Source organism: Ranitomeya variabilis, chromosome 3 (genome assembly GCF_051348905.1).
Source record: "Ranitomeya variabilis isolate aRanVar5 chromosome 3, aRanVar5.hap1, whole genome shotgun sequence".
NCBI classification, from domain to species: Eukaryota; Metazoa; Chordata; class Amphibia; order Anura; family Dendrobatidae; genus Ranitomeya; species Ranitomeya variabilis.
The window spans coordinates 292,851,316-292,866,210 of NC_135234.1; the positions used below are offsets into that span (position 1 = coordinate 292,851,316).

Consider the following 14,895-nt stretch of genomic DNA (forward strand, 5'->3'; position numbering starts at 1 on the left):
AGAAACCTATAGAGTAAAAATATTCTAAAATACTTATATTTCAACAGCGTCATTAAACACACAGTGGGCATGAGTTTTGATGAAATGGCATCCACTGTGCTTAAACTGTTAGGGTTCGATCACACTCGCCCCAGTGTTATTCTATGGGGCAACTCAGATCAGTGATTACTTTCTCATGCTGATTTGACTTGAGAATGACTACAAGTCTCGGCTTACTTGTACCTGTACAAGTCTATGGGTGTGTGTGAAAGACTGGAATGCACTCAGATGTCATCTGAGTGCAGACCGATTCCTGTGGATGCGGGCAATGGAAAAGATGGAGAAGTTACTTTTTCCGTCTCCTCCGCACCTGTGCTGCGATTCTCTCATGCGAGAGAATCAGATCACAGTAGCATGACAACCTCTTGACAAAGTTTGAGCTGAGTCATGTTCATAATCGGCCACAATTGGCATGCATGAGAGAATCAACGACCGCGTGAGCGGTACATGGGAACAAGGATTTGTGGTTTTCGCAAATTCATTTCAGTGAAATGCAATCCTAATGCTTGATCATACAGTGACATTTAAGAAATCTGTTCACTTAGGCTATGTGCACACATTGAGGAATGGGGTGCAGAATTTTCTGCACAAAATCCGCATCTCCTGGAAGAAACCGCAGTTGCAGATTTGCCGCAGATTTTGTGTGTTTTTTATGCAGAATTGATGCGGATTTTGTGCGGATTTTCTGCGGTTTTTACCACTGCAGATTTCTATAATGGAAGGGTGCAGAAACGCTGCAGATCCGCACAAAAGACGTGACATGCACTTCTTTTAAATCCGCAGCGTTTCCGCGCAGCTTTTTTTTTTACATTGATTTACATTGTACTGTAAATCACAGTGCGGATCTGCAGCGTTTCTGCGTGGAAAAATCCGCTGCAGATCCGCACTTAATCCGCATCGTGTGCACATAGCCTTAATGTTCTTGGTCAGAGTAAGAATGCCCACATGCACAAAACAAGAGCCTACAAAAGTGCAAAAATTCGGCAGGTGTTACAGGAGGAAAGCAGGGACCAGCTTCATGTTAAACACATTTTATGCAGTATTGAAATAAGACTAAGAACATGTTCACACTATCAGTATATGGTCGGTATGTTACCTCAGTATTTGTAAGGCTACTTTCACACTAGCGTCGTGCACTGCACATCGCTATGCGACGCTGCGGCGTACCGACGCATACTGTGGGCAGTTTTTCAACGCATAGAATCAAAAAAGCATGCCATCGCTGGCTGGAGGGGGCCTTAACGCAGGAGACCATCCTCCAGGCCATCCTAAAAGAACAGTTCTTTGCGAAGTGTCCCACAAAGATCAGGGAATGGGTGCATGAGAGAAAGCCAGCTACAGTAGAACAAGCTGCCGCTTTCGCTGATGAGGTTCTCACTATCAAGCCTCAGTGGAAAAAGTTACTGATAGATGGAGAAAGAACTACCAGCTCCTCTTCATCACCAGTGTCTCCTTTACCTTCAGTCCCCAATGTTCACCGCCCTACTGGATCACCCCCTCATACTGATACCCATGTGAATGTGCCTACAGCTGCTACCGCATTTTCTGGAATGCGACTCTGGGGAAGAATAGCAGAACGTAGATGTTATGGATGTGGACAGCCTGGGCATCTGCAAGCTGCCTGTCCAGGTGGTCGGAGGAGGAATGGCCACACCCCAACTTGGCCAATCCATTATCTACAGACACCTTCAGCAGAGGAAGAGCTTGTTTCACTCCGTGATGACTTTCCAAGTGACCATGATATGTCTGCCCCACTACCTGGAGTTTATGGAGTGCGGGCCACCACCACCTGTTTCTGATCTGCGGTGCAAACATCTACAGGAAGTTATGCTGGATGGCCAAAAGGTTGTTGGCTTCCGCGACTCGGGGGCATTTCTCACTATAGCTGATCCCCGGGTGGTTCAGCCAGAAGCCATTCAAAAGGGACCAGGGATTGCCATTGAATTGGCTGGGGGCACCCAGAGGAATATCCCAAAAGCCAACGTGATCTTGGACTATGGCTTTGGGGCAAAACGATTCATGATTGGTGTGATGAGTGGCCTTCCTGCAGACATTCTTCTTGGAAATGATGTGGGGGATCTTCAGTGCCACTTTGTGGGTGCATTAACCCGAAGTCAAGCCAAGAGAGAAGCACAAATGGATATGCTCAACCTGTCATTGGAGCTAAGACCATCAGCATTGTCTTCGCAGCCGGTGAGTGACTCTTTTGTTGGGGATAATATGTGTCCCTTGGGTTAAAGCTCAGTTTAGACAAGAAGTAGAGACTGACCCTACCCTAGCTAGTTTTAGAGTTAGGGCTGAAGTGGGGCAGATAAGGGAATATGGGGAAAAAATTATGAAAGAAAATGGACTTCTATATCGTGTTACCAATACTACCTCTCCAGATAAACCCTGGAATTCTAGTAAGCAGCTGATTGTTCCTCAGAAATACGGGGTTTCCCTACTTCACCTTGCTCATGATATCCCTACTGCCGGCCATCAAGGGAAAAACCCAAACGGAGAGACGATTAACTCAGGTTTTCTATTGGCCTGGGATTTCTCAAGCAGTAGCACATTTCTGCAGAACTTGCGACATATGTCAGCGTAGAGGGCGACCAGGAGATCATCCAAAGGCACCCTTGCAACCTCTCCCCATAATAGAAGAGCCCTTCCAAAGAGTAGCTGTTGATATTATTGGACCGCTGGCTAAACCCAGTAAATCTGGAAAGCAGTACATTCTCACTGTTGTGGACTATGCCACTAGATACCCAGAAGCGGTGGCCCTGTCAAGTATTTCTGCCGCCAAAGTAGCCGAGGCCCTAGTTACAATTTTCACTAGAGTGAGATTCCCAAGTGAGATCCTATCGGACCAAGGCTCCCAGTTCATGTCAGAGCTGGTACAGTGTCTCTGGCGCACTTGTGGAGTACGAGTGATCCGAACTACACCATATCATCCTCAAACCAATGGGCTTTGTGAAAGGTTTAATGGTACCCTGAAGAATATGCTAAAGGCCTTCACTGAAATAGATTCAGACTGGGAAAAGTATCTACCCCATCTCCTATTTGCCTACAGGGAAGTTCCCCAGGAGTCCACAGGGTTTTCTCCATTTGAGCTGATCTATGGAAGGAAGGTCAGAGGACCCTTAACCCTGCTAAAAGAATATTTGGAGGGGCAAGTGTAAGGCTACTTTCACATTAGCGTTTTAATCTGCAGCGTTTAATCCGCAAACGCAAGGACACGAAAAACGCATGAAAACGCGTGTAAACGCAGCGTTTTTAAAACGCTTACGGTTACCGCATGCGTCATTAAAACGCTTCGTTTACATGCTTTTGCTTGCGTTTTCCATGCGTTTGCGTTTTTTGTGCGCATGTCGCAAAAATTTACCAGAGAAAAAATCTAGATGCAAGAACCAGCCAATGGGACTACAGAGGGCGTGTATTATGTGAAATCTATATATAGACCCTAGGACAGCTGAAATCTTCAGATTTTGCTCCTGTGTCCTGTGACAAGATGGATCTTCACATGGATAGCTATTACTTCAAACTGGATCTGAGCATCAAGATTTTTCTGGCATGTGCGTTTGCTTGGGAGCAACACCGAAACCGGGAAAGACAGAGAAGGACACGGCGTAGGCGGTTTTGGCAACACCCCATTGTAGAACTGCGTGAGAGCCGTGGTGCATATCACACCCTGTATGGTGAGCTCAATGAGAACCCAGAAAAATTCCCGGAATATACCAGGATGTCACAAGACTCTTTCCGGGATTTGCTTGATCGTGTCCAAGGAGCCATCCGGAGACAGGACACACAGCTCCGTAGAGCCATTCCACCAGAGGAACGTCTCCTGGTTACCTTAAGGTACGTAATAATTCTAAACAAAAGCTACCCAAAATTTTTTGCAGGTCTGATGTTTTTTTGCCTATTTTGTAAATTATTTATTCTTACTACAGATTTCTTGCAACTGGAGAGAGCTTGTCATCCCTTCATTTCTAGTACCGCCTTGGGATTTCCACGCTGTCCGGAATTGTTTTTGAAACCTGCCGGGCTTTATGGACCATTCTCCGTGAGGAATTTATACCCATACCCACGGAGGACATGTGGAAAGAAATTGCTGACAAATTTTGGACTGTTTGTGATTTTCCCAACTGTTTGGGTGCGGTGGATGGGAAGCACATCCGGATTACCAAACCAGCCAGAACGGGATCACAGTTCTTCAACTACAAAAAATATTTTTCAGTAGTTCTTATGGCAATAGCCGATGTGGACTGTCGCTTCATTGCTGTGGACATTGGTGCTTTTGGCCGTGGCAACGATTCACAGACTTTTAAAACCTCTGATATGGGCCGACGTGTTTATGGCAAAAATTTTAATTTCCCACAGCCACGACCACTCCCCTACACTCAAGGCCCACCGCTGCCATTTGTAATGGTTGGGGATGAGGCCTTTCAGATGAGTGAAAAATCTCCTGAAGCCCTATTCAAGTCGGGACTTGAACTGCACAAAACGGATCTATAACTACAGACTAACCAGGGCACGCAGAACAGTAGAGTGTGCCTTTGGGATTATGGTGTCCAAATGGCGCATTCTAGCAACTGCAATAAATCTAAAAATGGAGACAGTGGATGAGGTGGTTAAAGCCTGTGTGGTTCTCCACAATTTCATTCTGGCTAAGGAGCGACCCACCATAGAACTTGATGAACCTGTTGCAAACCCTTTGCCTGATTACCGTCATCACCTGCTGCGGTCAACAGTTGAAGTAGGCCACATGCGGAACCAATTTGCAGCCTTTTTTGATTCTGACATTGGACGTGTGCCATGGCAGGACAATATGGTGTAAAATGTACTGCTGGTTTCGGGTCTGCAAATTTATGTTTGGAATGTTAATGTTTTTTCTAATAAAATAATTGTGATTTACTTTCTTCACCATGTCTCCTATCTATTTCCTTAACAAACCACTTTGGGTTTTTGGGCTTAGGTTCTTGACGTCATTGAGTGCTGTCTTGTTTCACCATTAGCTATTTGCCGCAGACTGTATAGACGATGTCTGTTATTGTCGCAGTAGTTGTCCAGTACTTAACAGCATTATTTGTAAGCCAAAACCAGGAGTGGTAGTTAAATGCTTTTAGTGGTGCATATGTGTTTATTGAACTTTTCCTCACATAGCTCCACTCCAGGTTTAGGCTTACAAATAGTGCTGTAAAATACAGAGCGAATACTGAGAGTGTGACGGCAGCCTATACCACAAATCTATAGTAATCAAGTCAGGTGTCTGAAATAATGAATTTATGATGCTAATTGCTCTTGAATTAATTTTTCATGACACTTGTCCGGGTGAGTATAGATATGTCATGTATGACGTACATTGACCCTTCACTTTGTGTGAAATATATGTATATGTACCCATAAGATAAAATGGAGGTAATATAATGCATTTCTAAAATCAGCAGGTCAGGGGTCATAAATAATGTTTCTGATAAGACACGACCTGTTGAGTACACTTGTGCTGTGTATTACCACCATTTTGTCTTCTGTGTGCTACCAAAAGTCACGGAGTAAACAGAAAGAACTGTTTTTTGAGAAAATACAAGTGTTTTTTTGGGGGGCAACTTCATATCTCTTAAGCAAACACACACCAAGCTTCAGTGTTCTGTTAATTAAGTACTGTAGGTTGGAGGTGGCCCCCCAAAAAGTGTTTGACGCATTATTTGTTATTGGCGCACGGTGTGTGGTGACGGCGGCGAAATACACAATTAACCAAACCTCATTGGGGCAAAACACAGGTTTATTAAACACAAAAACAAAAAAATTAACTGCGCCTGCTTGGGGTTGAGTGCCGATATTGTGGGGTGTTGAGTTGTGAGGTCTGGCTTACTGTAGCCGACATAGGGGTGGCAGGAGAAGGCGCAATGAAACTGCTGGGGTCAGGATATTCAGGGATAGGGCTAGACACATGAGAGGGCTGAGACACACTGGAAGGGTGAGACAAACCAGACATTACAGACACATTGGGAGGTGAGGGGGGAGGGATAGCTATGGTTTTTTGGTTTTTTTTGCCTTTCCCCTTCCTTGTTTTGCGCGGGCTCGTTGTCGTGGTGGCAGGGAACGCCAGGGCAGGGTCCGGCAATGGCAGTCTGGTGGTGGTGCCAGGAAACGCCAGGGCAGTTTCCGGCAACGGCAGTCTGGTGGTGGTGCCAGGAAACGCCAGGGCAGGGTCCGGCAACGGCAGTCTGGTGGTGGTGCCAGGAAACGCCAGGGCAGGGTCCGGCAACGGCAGTCTGGTGGTGGTGCCAGGAAACGCCAGGGCAGGGTCCAGCAACGGCAGTCTGGTGGTGGTGCCAGGAAACGCCAGGGCAGGGTCCGGCAATGGCAGTCTTGTAGTGGTGGCGGGGAACGCCAGGCCAGGGTCCTGCGGCGGCAGCATGCTGGTGGCAGTGGAGGAGGCCCAAGCAGGAGCAGCAGTTGTCATGGTGGTGGCGGTGGGCTGACCCACTGCACTGGGCATGGTGGTGGTGCTATAATACGGTCCGGCAGTGTTTGGAATGGAGGTGGCCGTGCAGTGGTATGCAGCAGATGTCGGCATTGATGTAAAGCGTGACAGTGTGGGCACTGTTGGAAATGCCCCCACTGTCTGCTGAAAATACCGACTCTGCTGCATAGCCTGCACGTAAGCAGCATTGCAGGCCTGCATAACAGTAATCTGGAGCTCAGGACTAAGGTGTTCCGACATGCCCTGTTCTATCTGATTAAAAAAATGATGTGCTGGCCTCTGGAGGTCGGCTTTAACTTGGGCAAGGGCTGTGGTTACCTCCTGGATACGTGTGCTCATATGACTAATGGCAGTATCCAGTCGGTCACCCATCACCTTGAGTCCCTCATGGAAGACCGAGCTCAAGTGCAAAAACTCGGGCATGAGTGACCTGTCCGCGGCCCTCTGCCGCTGCCGGGAGGAGCCCATAAAAAATTGGCTAGAGGCAGAGGACTGGGGAAGGGGAACACCTGATGGACCAGCTTCCTGGTCTCCAGGTTGTGTGGCAGGCCCACTTGCTGCAGCGCTGGAGGATGGCTGGGACGGGTCCGTGGCTGACTGATGAAGGACCGCTCCAGAACCTGGGCCAACAGTGGAGCTCCAAGTGCTGCGGAAAAAAAAAAATATATATTACAAAACATTTACAAAAAGATAACTCAACAGTTAGATAAACATTCAGATAGGGAAAGGTCACACTAACACTATTTGTAGTGAATTTTACATCAGAATTTGCAAGCCAGGAGTTCAACAGTAGGAATAAAAGTTTCATAAAACAACATGCTATACTTCTGCATGCATCGACCAGTCCTTGGGGATTAAAAAAACTGATGTAAAATATGAAGAGACGATGGAGGCAATACAAGCCATATCTCTATACAAGGTATTGGGAAGCCAAAACCTGGAGAGGAACTATGTGAGGGAAAGTATTCAAAGAACACGTATCCCACTTCTGCATCTATCAACCACTCATGGTTTTGGATTACAAATACTGATGGGAAATACGAATTGACGACAGGGGACATACAAGCCACCTGTATACTCACCAGGACAAGTGTCAGGAAAAATGAATTGAGGAGCCATTGGCATCCTGAATTCATTATTTCTGACACCTAACTTGCTGAGTATAGATCTGTTGTGCAAGCTGCCGTCACACTCTCAGTATTTGCTCAGTATTTCAAATCAGTATTGGTAAGCCAAAACCTGGAGAGGAACTATGTGAGGGAAAGTATTCAAAGAACACGTATCCCACTTCTGCATCTATCAACCACTCATGGTTTTGGATTACAAATACTGATGGGAAATACGAATTGACGACAGAGGACATACAAGCCACCTGTATACTCACCAGGACAAGTGTCAGGAAAAATGAATTGAGGAGCCATTGGCATCCTGAATTCATTATTTCTGACACCTAACTTGCTGAGTATAGATCTGTTGTGCAGGCTGCCGTCACACTCTCAGTATTTGCTCAGTATTTCAAATCAGTATTGGTAAGCCAAAACCTGGAGAGGAACTATGTGAGGGAAAGTATTCAAAGAACACGTATCCCACTTCTGCATCTATCAACCACTCATGGTTTTGGATTACAAATACTGATGGGAAATACGAATTGACGACAGAGGACATACAAGCCACCTGTATACTCACCAGGACAAGTGTCAGGAAAAATGAATTGAGGAGCCATTGGCATCCTGAATTCATTATTTCTGACACCTAACTTGCTGAGTATAGATCTGTTGTGCAGGCTGCCATCACACTCTCAGTATTTGCTCAGTATTTCAAATCAGTATTGGTAAGCCAAAACCTGGAGAGGAACTATGTGAGGGAAAGTATTCAAAGAACACGTATCCCACTTCTGCATCTATCAACCACTCATGGTTTTGGATTACAAATACTGATGGGAAATACGAATTGACGACAGGGGACATACAAGCCACCTGTATACTCACCAGGACAAGTGTCAGGAAAAATGAATTGAGGAGCCATTGGCATCCTGAATTCATTATTTCTGACACCTAACTTGCTGAGTATAGATCTGTTGTGCAGGCTGCCGTCACACTCTCAGTATTTGCTCAGTATTTCAAATCAGTATTGGTAAGCCAAAACCTGGAGAGGAACTATGTGAGGGAAAGTATTCAAAGAACACGTACCCCACTTCTGCATCTATCAATCACTCAAGGTTTTGGATTAAAAATACTGATTTGAAATAATGACCCCCAAAAAATTGCATTATACACCACTTTTTTTTTTCTTTTTTAACCAATATACTTACGTTCTTCGTGCAAGGACCGGTCTCAAAAACGCAAGGATGCGGTGGTACTTGTATTTGCGTATCCTTGCTGCAGAACCACTTGGAAGCTGGCTCTCTTGGCGCAGGTCCTTGTTGAAGCGGTCCTTCATCGATCTCCAACGTGTTTTCACTTTTGACACTGTTGGCAAAACAAAACATAATAGTTAGGACAATGGTCTTTTGACCATGGTCACACAACTGTATGTGCTGTGAAAAAGTAATGACTTTCTCACATCATACACAGTTGTGTGAGCATGGCCAAGGTATTGACTACATCACACTGCATTGCGATACTTACCAAATGCAGAACGGACCCGAGCCGGGGCATTGGCCCAGCAATCCCACAACGCTGCGGCCACCTCATTCCAAAGCCTCCGGATCGTCACATTGTTGGCGTGCAGTGGATCCCGGGTGTCCCACAATGCGACTCGCTCGTGAACCAGGGAGATGAGGTGTTCATTCTCAATTAGGTCCTGAACCAGGGAGATGAGGTGTTCATTCTCAATTAGGTCCTCATCCTCCTCTGGAACCTAACAACAAAAAGTACATTAATATAGGAGGCGTTCACATACGGAAGACAGAAAACAGAATCAGAGGAATGGCATGAATATTGAAGTAAAAAAAAACACTGGTGCTGAAGAAAAAGGGAAAGAAAGAGAGAAGTAGAAAGAAATGAAGATTCAAGAATTATAAAGTGAGGATACAATACACATTCAGCCAGCTATACTTACACGATGCCGCCATGTTGCCCGGCCGTGACTACGCTGCTCCTGCCCAGTCTCCTGCCCAGTCTCTTCCGCTGTAGAAGAAGTGGTCTGAAAAAGGGAAAATATACATTGTCATATGTGTAGATGTGACAGTGAATACTTACCAATCTGAGGAGGTGAATACTCACTTCGCTGACATGTTCCCCTTGTGCAGGCCCAGGCGTTTCCTCATCAGAAGAAGAAGACATTCTGATGTGTGCAGAAAGAAAGGAATGACAGAAATTAGGGCACATAGACACAGATTATAGAAAAGAAATGCATTGGATAGGATATACTCACATAGTTCTGAGGCTTGTTTGCTGCTCCAAGGGGCTGTGGGGCGTCTCGTCTGCAAGGCAGTCTGATGAGTAGTGACCTGCAACTGTCCACACCCTCCCTTTATCACCTTGTATGTGGGGGGTGGCTTATCAGTGTCTAGACATGTTTTTCTCAATTGAGACGCATGCGTCGGCAAACGCAAGCAAACGCATGTACTGAAAAACGCATGCGTTTACATAGACTACAATGCGTTTTTTTGGCGCAAACCTTGCGCAATCAGCCGCATACGTTTCCAGGCGGCAAAATTACGCCTCTAAAAATTACTACATGTTGCATTTCTGCGCCAAGACGCAGACGGCTAGACGACGCATGCGTCGTCAAACGCGGCAAAACGCGAACATAGAAAAACGCATGCGTCGATAATGTTAAAGATAGGAATACACAACGCATGCAGATATTTGCGGAAGAAACGCTGCGGACACAACCGCAAATGTGAAAGCGGCCTAAGATACAGGAATCCCTGTTGTCCCATATGTCCTGAAGCTTCGCGAAACTCTGGCTCAACTGGCTAGGTTTGCTCAGGATCATGTACGGATGGCTCAAACCAGACAGAAGACATGGTATGACCGCAAAGCACGCTATCGAGTTTGCAGAAGCACAACGCGTCTTGTTGATTGTTCCCCATCCACACAATAAACTTCAGACCACTTGGGAAGGTCCCTTCTGAGTTCTCCGAAAACTTAATGACACCAATTACCTCCTTGCTTTAGATGACATGGGTTGAAGGCAAAAGACTGTCCACGTGAATATGATCAAGGAATATCATGACCGGACCCTACCTGTGATAGCCAGTTGTCAGCTAGTTTTAGAAGAGAGTCAGGATGAGGACCCGTTACCTGATCTTGTTGAAGCTGCGAGAACCCCATACACTGTGGAACAGGTTTCTCTGGGGGACCACTTGAATTCCTTACAACAGAAACAAATGCTGGAAGTGCTTCACCAAAGACAGGCTGCTTTCTCATCCCGACCAGGGCAAACCACAGTAATTCAGCATAATGTGGACACACAGGGCATCCGCCCTATACAGCAGGCTCCTTACCGGGTACCAGAATCTGTTAGAAGCACCATGCAACATGAGCTGGAGGAGATGTTACAGCTGGGGGTAATTCAGGCCTCACAAAGTCCTTGGGCTTCTCCTGTGGTGTTAGTACCCAAGAAAGATGGCAGTACTAGATTTTGCATGGACTACAGGCGATTAAATGACCATACCATTAGCGATGCCTACCCAATGCCCCACATCGATGAACTTCTAGACCGGCTAGCTGGGGCAAAATATGTCACCACCTTGGATCTCAGCAAGGGATACTGGCAAATCCCTCTAACGGAGGGAGGAACAGAAAGATCGGCTTTTATAACCCCCTTTGGTCTGTTTGAATTCCTATACATGCCGTTCGGTATGAAGAATGCCCCTGCCACATTTCAGCGAATGGTGGACCAGATACTGCGGGGATGCGGCGACTTTGCTTGTGCCTACTTGGACGATATTGCTATATTTAGTCACACATGGGAGGATCATTTGAGTGAAGTAGCTGTTGTTCTCGACCGGCTTTATGCAGCTGGCCTAACAATTCGACCTGATAAGTGCCAGTTGGGGATGGGTGAAGTACAATACCTGGGGCATAGGGTAGGGGGAGGGAAACTACGTCCTGAACCTGCCAAAATACAGGCTATCAGAGAATGGCCTGTACCCCAAACCAAGAAACAGGTTATGGCTTTATTGGGCACTGCTAGCTATTACAGGAAATTTGTTTCTCATTTCAGTACTGTGGCCAAACCTCTTATGGACCTTACGAAGAAAGCCATGCCCAGAGTGGTGATCTGGACTCCAAGATGTGACGAGGCTTTTAACCTGCTGAAGAACGCCCTCGTCTGTGACCCCGTTCTTGCTGCCCCAGACTACAAGAGGAGGTTTATTGTGCAGACAGATGCCTCTTCTTATGGACTGGGAGCTGTTCTCAGCCAAGTGAATGAAGCTGGGGAGGAGCACCCCATTGCCTACCTTAGCAGGAAACTGCTGGACCGAGAAGTGGCCTATGCAGCTGTAGAAAAGGAATGCCTGGCTGTAGTATGGGCCCTTAGAAAACTGAGGCCATATTATTATTATTATTTATTGTTATAGCGCCATTTATTCCATGGCGCTTTACAAGTAAGGAGGGGTATACATAATAAAAACAAGTACATTAATCTTGAACAATACAAGTCATAATAGGTACAGTAGGAGAGAGGACCCTGCCCGCGAAGGCTCACAATCTACAAGATCTGTATGGTAGAAAATTTACTGTTGTTACTGACCACAATCCCCTCACTTGGCTGAATAGGGTTGCTGGGGACAATGGACGTTTACTGCGGTGGAGCCTGGCACTTCAGGCCTACAATTTCGCCATACAGTACAGAAGAGGGAGCCAACACCAAAATGCTGATGGACTGTCCAGGCAGGAGGAGTCATAAGTCGTGTTGGCCATGTCTAAGTGTACTTGACAAGCGACCTGTTGAGGTCACTAGTCTGTACACAATCTGAGAGGGGAAGGGGTTGTAACGGAGTACCACCCCCGCCCTGATTTCATAGACCATACTTCATTAACATTTCCTACCCTGCTTCTGGTGGGGGGTATTGTGTTCATTTGTTGCTCTCTGCAGGGGGCTTCTCAGACTGGCTGGGACAGTGGGACTGGATATTTGGAGCCTCTTTTGTACTTTCAGCTCCAGGTAACAAATGTTTGAGGGTGGGTGTGAGCCCCTCCACCCATCCAAGGGGCTGATCCCTAGAGGGTGGAACAATAAGCCCATTGATATACTATCATTCTTCTGGGACCTGTGTGGTGTGAGGAGCTAGGATCTGCAGCTGTGGCCCGATCCTGGTGCCTGTCTATGAACTAGTGTTTTGTTTTCCCTGGAGTCGGATTATCGGGTGTCGCCCTGGATTTGTTATTTTGTTGCGGCCTTATTGTAAGTTGAGGAACCTGATCACTGTTTGCCGGAATATTCTCTCAGTTGCAATAAAGGTCTCTTGGATTATTCATCGGTCTACTTTCCCTCCTTGCTCTGTCGCACACCCCGTCACAGTGATGGATATAGTGATGGGTAAATAAGGCATATAGTGGTGGGTATAGTGATGGGTAACTAAGGCACATAGTGATGGGTATAGTGATGGGTAAATAAGGCATATAGTGATGGGTATAGTGATGGGTAAATAAGGCACATAGTGATGGATATAGTGATGGGTAAATAAGGCATAAAGTGATGGGTATAGTGATGGGTAAATAAGGCATATAGTGATGGGTAAATAAGGCATATAGTGATGGGTATAGTGATGGGTAAATAAGGCATATAGTGATGGATATAGTGATGGGTAAATAAGGCATATAGAGATGGATATAGTGATGGGTAAATAAGGCATATAGTGATCGATACAGTGATGGGTAAATAAGGCATAAAGTGATGGGTATAGTGATGGGTAAATAAGGCATAAAGTGATGGGTATAGTGATGGGCAAATACGGCATATAGTGATGGGTATAGTGTTGGGTAAAAAAGTCATATAGTGATAGATACAGTGATGGGTAAAAAAGGCATATAGTGATGGATATAGTGATAGGTAAATAAGGCATAAAGTGATGAGTATAGTGAAGGGTAAATAAGGCACATAGTGATGGATAGAGTGGTGGGTAAATATGGCATATACTGATGGGTAAATATGGCATATAGTGATGGGTAAATATGGCATACAGTGATGGGTAAATATGGCATACAGTGATGGGTATAGTGTTGGGTAAATAAGGCATATAGTGATGGATATAGTGATGGGTAAATAAGGCATATAGTGATGGGTATAGTGATGGGTAAATAAGGCATATAGTGATGGGTATAGTGTGACGGGGTTTGTGACAGAGCAGAAAGAGACACCAGGCCGATAGACAATCCAACAAGATTTATTGGAACAGGGAAGTGAGATAACACAAATGAAAGTAGTTCTGCAGCGTCCGTAAGTAGTCCACAATGAGTCCACAATGAATCCACACAAAGGGAGCAGATCCGGGGGCGCCACCCGGCAATCCGACGCCAGGGAAATAGAAATAGTCCTTTAGTGAATTCAATGGCTCCAGCAGATGAGGGACACAACACAGTCCAACATGGCAGCTTTTTACCCTCCACACTGTGGCACTAGGATCTCGCCTCAGCATAAGATCCCAGCCCTTCCCAAGTCTCCTCCCAACTGAATCAGCCAACACATGAGTCTATTGTTCGGTGTCCTGGGATCCACCCTTCTATGGGGGAGCGCTCCCCCCACTGGTTGTTGACTCATGCATGATTATATGGCAGACCAGGGACACAGGTTGGGGGAGGGACAAGCTGTTACAACCAGTGATGGGTAAATAAGGCATATAGCGAGGGGTATAGTGATGGGCATATAAGGCACATGCTGATGGATATACTGATGAGTAAATAAGGCATATAGTGATGGGTATATTGTGGGTAAATAAGGCACATAGTGATGGGTAAATAAGGCATATAGTGATGGCTATAGTGATGGGTAAATAAGGCATATAGTGATGGGTATAGTGATGGGTAAATAGGGCATATAGTGATGGGTATAGTGATGAGTAAATAGGGCATATAGTGATGGATATAGTGATGGGTAAATAAGGCATATAGTGAGGGGCATAGTGATGGGCATATAAGGCACATGCTGATGGATATACTGATGAGTAAATAAATAAGGCATATAGAGATTGGTATAGTGATGGGCAAATAAGGCATATAGTGATGGGTATAGTGATGGGTATAATGATGGGTAAATAAGGCATATAGTGATGGATATAGTGATGGGTAAATAAGGCAGATAGTGAGGGGTATAGTGATGGGCATATAAGGCATATGGTGATGGGTATAGTGATGGGTAAAAAAGGCATATAGTGATGGGTATAGTGATGGGTAAATAAGGCATATAGTGATGGATATAGTGATGAGTAAATAAGG

The 14,895-nt window shown here is 45.7% G+C and overlaps 1 protein-coding gene and 1 long non-coding RNA gene across 4 annotated transcripts in view; both read right to left on the reverse strand.

Annotated features, from left to right (window-relative positions):
* Positions 1 to 14,895, reverse strand: part of HIVEP3 (HIVEP zinc finger 3) — a 1,468,651-nt gene that overhangs the window by 770,451 nt on the left and 683,305 nt on the right. The gene's annotated exons all lie outside the window — the stretch shown is intronic.
* Positions 9,282 to 10,371, reverse strand: LOC143818175 (uncharacterized). The gene is made up of 3 exons (XR_013224362.1): positions 9,881 to 10,371; positions 9,730 to 9,790; positions 9,282 to 9,649 (listed from the first exon to the last, which is right to left on the reverse strand). It is a non-coding gene; the product is annotated as an uncharacterized LOC143818175 (long non-coding RNA).